Here is a 6,000-nt window from a genome sequence, read left to right as displayed (position 1 = left end):
ATTTAGGCGTCACTTTATAGAATGGCCCCCAAAGTGACCAGTGTCCATTTCTTGTGATGTCAGCAACTCTGAAAGGTCCATTTCTAATGACATTAGGAGTTCTGGTTTGGAGCTCTTGGGGTGGGGCTGGAGCAGGGGGGGGGGGGAAGAAAGAGTTGGATAGGGAGAATAGAAGGGTTTGGGGAAAGATATGTCTCATTCATTTGTAAGGGAGAGGTAGACCTTGAGCAAGATTCAGATGGAGCTTAGCCCTTAAGTGGGCACTGATTGAATGTCAGTACCTGTCAATAGATTTGATGATCCCCAGTCCTCTCTTTCTCTACCAGCGCTAGTGTTCTTCCTCCCTCAATTCTCAGTCTTCTTTCTCTCTTTCATTGGCCCTGCTGTTCCATCCTTGGTCTCTGTTCCAAGTGCCATCTTTCTCTCCCCTTACTCCTACAGCATTTCTCCACCTCCCTCTTTCCAATAACTAGTCCTCTCTCCTCCTCCATCCTCTTTTCCTCTTTGTAGTAGAGGCATTGGATTGGTTTTGGAATCCAGAATTAAAAGTATGATAGGTACCATGCTCCCAGTGGCGTACCAAGGTGGGGGCGGTCTGCCCCGGGTGCACGCCGCTGGGGGGTGCCGCGGCATGTGCCTGTGGGCTCCGTCTTTGCTAACTTCGCTCGTTCGCTGCAGCTCCCTCTGCCCCGGAACAGGTTACTTCCTGTTCCGGGGCAGAAGGAGCTGCAGCGAATGAGCGAAGTTAGCGAAGTCGGAGCCCACAGGCGCGCGCCGCGGCACCCCCCCAGTGGCGTGCACCCGGGGGTGTCATTTCACCAGGGGGGGGGAGGTGTCATTTCGCAAGCGGGGGGGGGGGGGCGCTGCACCTGGGGGGGGGGGGGCGCATCGGCGATCCGCCCCGGGTGCCATCCAGGCTGGGAACGCCACTGCATGCTCCCAAAGCCATACGAAAGATCAACATACATAATTAATTTTAATTTCAAATGTGCTAAATTTTCAAAGCACTTAGACTTACAAAGTTATGTAGAGGGGAATTTTCAATCCAACTTTGGATGTTTTTCTAAAAACGGTCAAAATTCAAGGGGGAAATACAGCCATTTTCAAAACAGAAAAATGTATTTTTTAATGGATATTTGCTAGACGTTTTTGTGCTCTGTACGTTTATTTTTTGGTCCATTTCTGAAAGAAAAAAAAAGGTCCAAGTGAAAAATGCACAAAATCAAGACATGGGGATGTAGGAGGAGCCATGGGGCACCCTAGGGGGCCCTGCAGTGGACTTCAAATAAATGTTCCCAGATACACATCTCACCATTGCTCCCTTATCTTGTCTACTGAGCCCCCCAAAACCCACTACCCCCAACTTTACACCAGTACAATAGCCCTCATGGGTGAAGGGGGCACCTATATGTGGGTACAGTGAGTTTCTGGTGAGTTTTGGAGGGCTCCGGTAAAGGGAGGTATGGACCTGGGTCCACCACCTGTCTATAGTTCCCTGCACTCACCACTACACTACTCCAGGGGCCTGCATGCTGCTCTAATGGACCTGAGTATAACATCTGAGACTGGTAAGTAATTTTTTTGGGGTGGGAGGGGGTCAGTGACCACTGGGGAAGTAAGGGGAGATCATCCCTGATTCTCTTCAGTGATTACCTGGTCATTTAGGTTACCTTTTTGTGCCTTATTCACTCTAAAACCAACTCAGAACATCTTAGTTTCATTTATTTGTTGCATTTGTATCCCACATTTTCTCCCCTTTTTGCAGGCCCAATGTGGCTTACATTATGCCCTAATGGCGATCGCCATTTCCGGAATGAGAAATACAAAGTGGTATTGCATTAGAGTTCATAAATGATAAGAGTACATTATAGAGTAAGTTAGATAATCAGTTCGTTTCCGGCGTAAGAAATAAGGTGGTAGTGCATTAACATTCATTAGTGATAGAGTGACTGAAGCAGTCTGGTATAGAGAGTTCGGTTTTGTCTGGTTCTGGAAGAGTTTCATTGTCTGGTATTTAGGATGAATCATTGTGGTACGTCTTTTTGAACAGGTTGGTTTTTAGTCATTTTCGAAAGATTGTTAGGTCATGCATTGTTTTTATGACATTTGGCAGTGCATTCCATAGTTGCGTGCTAATGTAGGAGAAGCTGGATGCATATGTTGATTTATATTTAAGTCCTTTGCAACTGGGGTAGTGGAGATTTAAGAATGTGCTTGCTGACCTTTTTTGTTCCTGGTTGGTAAGTCTTAGTCCTAGACAGTTTTGCTTTGTTTCATTATGGCTGAAAAACGTCCAAGTCTTAGGAATGCTCAAATTCCGCCCTTAACCCCTCCCCCCCCCCCGACATGCCCCCTTGAAATTTGGACACACTGCAGATGAACAGCATAGAAAAACGTCTGAAAAATAGGTTTCAAAAATACCGATTCTGACATTTTTGTGAGAGAAACGTCGAAATGTTGCTTTATGCAACTTTTTAGATGTTTTTCTCATTCGAAAATGAGCTCCATAGTAACCTATGTAACTATCAGGCTTATTTTCGAAAGAGATTGCTGGCGATCTTCTGACACAAATCGGGAGATGGCCGGCCATCTCCTAAAACCAGCCAAATCGGTATAATCGAAAGCTGATTTTTGGACACACTCGCCGGCATTGCGTCGCGGAGGCGGCCAAACTTCAAGGGGGCCTGTCAGCAGGGTAGCAAAGGCAGGACGTGGGCGTGCTTACGAGATGGCCAGCTTCAGCTAATAATGGAAAAAAGAAAACCGGCGATGACGATCATTTGGCCGGTTTTACTTGGTCTATTTATTTTCACGACCAAGTCTTAAAAAGGTGCCCAAACTGACCAGATGACCACCGGAAGGAATCGGGAATGACCTCCCCATACTCCCCCAGTGGTCACCAACCCCCTCCCACCCAAAAAAAAAAAAACTTTAAAACATTTTTTTGCCAGCCAGCTCCATGACAGCAGTATGCAGGTCCCTGAAGCAGATTTAAAGCCAGGTGCACTAAACTGCACAGAAGAGTCCTTCCCTTACCAATCCCTTAGCGAATCGGTAAGGGAAGGGCATGCATGAAGGAAATCGCATGCAAATGAGCTGCTCATTTGCACGTGAATTTCCTTCCCTAGGAGGGGAAGCCAGTCGGCCAGCTCGTAAAAAAAAAAAAAAAAAAAGGATCTTGCTGATCAGTTATGTTATGACTTACTTCTGGAGTGCTGTCTTTTATGATACTATTTTGAGAAATGTTCAATAAAGACTTCATACAAATTAAAAAAAGTCCCTGCCGTGCATTTTCCCTTGATGGCCGTCTTTCTCACCGAAGGGGAAATCAAAACTGCATTTCCTCATAGCTTTTTTTTGTAATAACAGTGGGATTTGAACCGGCCACCTCTGCATTACAAGACCATTGATATAACCACTTGGCCACAGCTCCACTTAGTTGGATGTTCCTCCCTTTTGATTATACCCCTTCAGGTCTCTCTCAGCCAATCACAGCTGTGAGTGGCTGAGAGAGACCTGGAGGGGCATAATCAAAAGGGAGGGATGTCCAAGTAAGCAGAGCTGTGGCCAAGTGGTTACATCACTGGTCTTGTAATACGAGGTAGCCAGTTCAAATCTCACTGTTACTACTAAAAAAAAGCTATGAACAAACACATTTTTTTTGTTACATTTGTACCCTGTGCTTTCCCACTCATGGCAGGCTCAATGTGGTTTACATGGGGCAATGGAGAGTTAAGTGACTTGCCCAGAGTCACAAGGAGCTGCCTGTGCTTGAAGTGGGAACTGAATTCAGTTCCTCAGAACCAAAGGCCACCACCCTAACCACTAGGCCACTCCTCCACCCTGGTTGGGGAAAAAGACAGCCATTAAGGGAAGTGCATGTCAGGGACTGCCATCAAGGGAAAATGCACGGCAGGGACTTTTTAAATTTGTATGAAGTCTTTATTGAACATTTCTCAAAACAGTATCACAAAATACAACACTCCAGAACAAGTAAGTCATAACATAACTGATCAGAAAGATCTAAATATCCAGAAGTACCAGTGCACTACAAATGCTGGCCCCGCCCACAGCCAAATGCCTTGGGTTTGAGATGGCCAGTTCCAGTTTCCATTATCGCTGAAAAACAAAGTCGGCCATCTCAAACCCGGCGATCTATGGCATTTGGCTGGCCCCAACCGAATTATCGAAACAAAAGATGGCCGGCCATCTATTTGGCCAGCACCGTTCGATTATGCCCCTCTATGTAAGTCTATGTGCTTTAAAAATGAGCCTCTTAGCATACTTTCCTGCTTATAATCGAAAGAGAAAAATGCCTATATTGCGACCCAAATTGGGAGATGGGCGTCTTTCTCCCGTGGGCGCCCAAATCGGTATAATATAAAGCCGATTTTGGGCGTTTCCAACTGCAATCCATCGCGGAAACGGACAAAGTTGACAGGGGCGTGTCGGAGGCGTGGTGAAGGCGGAACTGGGGCGTGGTTATCGGCTGAGGAGAGATGGGCGTCTTTAGCTGATAATCGGGAAAAAAAGGCGTTTTACCGCGATTTTGGGTCACTTTTTTTGGACCCTTTTTTTTCACGAACAAGTCCCAAAAAAAGTGCCCCAACTGACCAGATGACCACTGGAGGGAATCGGGGATGACCTCCCCGGACTCCCCCAGTGGTCACTAACCCCCTCCCACCAAAAAAAAAACACTTTAAAAACTTTTTTTCCAGCCTCAAATGCCGTACCCACCTCCATGACAGCAGAATGTGTTCTATCCTGTGACAGCCTTTCCCTGGTTCTGATGTGGCTCTCGGGTGAGTGTGACAACTTTTCTGTTATGTGGGTGTAGGGTATTGGGCTCCGTGATTCCACTAGCTTGTGGCAAATGCTCACAATGTTGGTAGTTGGTAGGCTCTACTCCCATGGTGCTTTCCCCCCCTGCTTACTGGGTCAGAGTGTGCCCTGTTGTGTTTCCAGTATTCCATGAGGTAGTGGCCATTTTTGTAAGCCAGTTTTAGATCCCTTTCACGTGTTAGCCACGTTACAGAACTTAGTTCTTACCTTGAATGTGGCTGAAAGACGGCATTGTACAGCATTCTGCCAGCTCTGACCTACTGACTCGTTGCCAGTGGGGCACAACTTCTGATCTGCATTTAACTGTGAGTAAGCGTGCTTATTCTAATAAAGGACGTTTTCAGAGAGATTAGTCTTCAGGTGTCAACTGGTTTGCCAAGGTTATATAGCAGCAACAAGTCCTAGAGGCCTGCGTTTATGCAGGTCCCTGGAGCACTTTTAGTGGGTACCGCAGTGCACTTCAGCCAGGTGGGCCCAGGCCCATCCCCCCCTACCTGTAACACTTGTGCTGGTAAATGGGAGGTCTCCAAAACCCACTGTACCCACATGTAGGTGCCCCCTTCACCCCTAAGAGCTATGGTAGTGTTGTACATTTGTGGGTAGTGGGTTTTGGGGGAGGGGGTTGGGTGCTCAGCACCCGTGGTAAGGGAGCTATGCATGTGGGAGCTTTTTCTGAAGTCCACCGCACTGACCTCTAGGGTGCCCAGTTGGTGTCCTGGCATATCAGGGGGGGGCCAGTGTACTACGAATCCTGGCCCCTCCCATGACCAAATGGCTCGGATTAGGACGTTTTTGAGCTGGGCGTTTTTAGTTTCCATTATCGCTAAAAAAAAACAAACGCCCAGCTGAAAAACGTCCATTTTTTCGAAAATACGGTCTGCCCGCCTCTTCACGTACCCGTTTTCGGACATAGACGCCCATGGAGATAGGCGTTTGCGTTCGATTATGCCCTTCCACGTACTGTAAATAATTTGAAACTGTACAAATGACCACTAGATGGTGTGGAATGTTCATAAATGTATCTCCCTGTAACTTATTCACAAGTGTATATACAAAGCAGATCACAATTGATTGGCTGTATTTACAGAATAGATCATATTATTCCAAGTAGCCATTATATAGCTCAGCAAGTCATTAAAAACGGTTGGTAAATAAGTA

Source organism: Microcaecilia unicolor, chromosome 7, assembly GCF_901765095.1.
Source record: "Microcaecilia unicolor chromosome 7, aMicUni1.1, whole genome shotgun sequence".
Taxonomy (NCBI): domain Eukaryota; kingdom Metazoa; phylum Chordata; class Amphibia; order Gymnophiona; family Siphonopidae; genus Microcaecilia; species Microcaecilia unicolor.
The sequence above is the reverse complement of the archived record's forward strand: the minus strand, read 5'-3'. Positions refer to the sequence as shown.